Below are 1,522 nucleotides of genomic sequence, written 5' to 3'. Positions count from 1 at the left end.
TGTTCATGCTACAGTAAATGCTACAGTAGATTTACTGTAGCAGTATTACTGTAGCAGCTGAGAAATTTAAAAGCCACTGTAGCAGATCGGTTACTGTAGCAGCTCGGGAATGGCACTGTAGCAGGCGAGTTACTGTAGCACCCTAGAAAATTCAAACAGGGAGAGTTTAAAAACGGTGGGAACACTGTAGCAAAAAAAAAACACCGTGCTGCGCACGGGCTGCACACTAGTTCTTAGATAAGATAAATCATTAAAAAATACATGAAGCTCGACCAGTGCCGAAAGCCAATCGATTTTTTTTTTTTTTTTTTTTTTTGATAAATGGAGACGTACGTCAATGGCCTAACAATATTCAAACTCAAACACTAAGATCAAATTCAAAACTCTCTAGCTCACATCTAAGATCTATCCTTCCTCATGTAATATGTAAAGAATGAATTCTGGAGGATCCTCGAGCCACGCCTGAAACTCGTCCAGATTAACCGTCTTTCTTGCTCGCGCATGAACTACGGCATTCCCGGTTCTCGAGCTACCCCCAAAGCTATCTTGCTCTAGTTCTTGACACTGGCTTTGAAAACCATCAACAGTATGCTAAAAATGGGGGCGGCCCAGTAGGTCGCATGGCAAAACCGTGTCGCTCCCTCGTGAGGGCCCGGGTTCGATTCTCGTGTGCGTCAAAGACGAGATAGAAAAAATAATATGCCAAAGACGGAAAAAACTGGAGCCTGACCTTGGACTATCCTAATGACATTTTATTTGTGGTGTGTTGTATTTATATTCATGAAAGATCTTTTAATTTGAATATAACTCTATGAGTATGTTCGAATTCAAACAGAAATACTTTTCGATACATGAATATTTTTCAAATATTACAATATGTTTTCTCGATTAATAATTTATCGTTTGTGAATATTAAACTACTGAATTAAGAAGATACTTTTATCTGGACATAGAAATACTTTCATTTTTTTAAGTAACATCTAAAGTAATTAAAAAGTATTCCTTTATAATTATAATGTATAAATCTGTGTTTGAATATTTTGTTTAAAAAAAACTAACATATGACTTTTTAAGCCTCTCAAAGTTGGTGTAAAATCTAAACAATAAAACGGTAAAAAATATTGATGAAAATTATAAGAAATTAAATTTAACGAATATTTGATAAATCAAACCAAGCAGATATTTATCTTGTTAGAAATTTTAATTAATGAGCCTGATACTAATATGTGGGAGATGTCCGTTAATGGCCTGTACTGATGATCCAGAATCACCGGATATTGTTTCTGCAAATCAATAGCTAAGATTTGTATGCAGTTGTTTGTCCACATCATGTGAATAGTGATAAGCACACCTGACACCATGCTATTTTAAGGATGGAGCAGAAATTAAAGAATAACGGTTGACATATTAGTATAGTTAAGGGGGTTATTTATAAGATGTGTTTGTAGGGGCCTATATAAGCTCATGTTATCTCATTAATAAAATAGGGTTTTCTCAATTTCTTCATGGTATCAGAGCCTAG

The sequence above is a fragment of the Asparagus officinalis genome, chromosome 5 (genome assembly GCF_001876935.1).
Source record: "Asparagus officinalis chromosome 5, Aspof.V1, whole genome shotgun sequence".
Classification (NCBI taxonomy): Eukaryota; Viridiplantae; Streptophyta; class Magnoliopsida; order Asparagales; family Asparagaceae; genus Asparagus; species Asparagus officinalis.
This window is presented reverse-complemented; position numbering follows the sequence as displayed.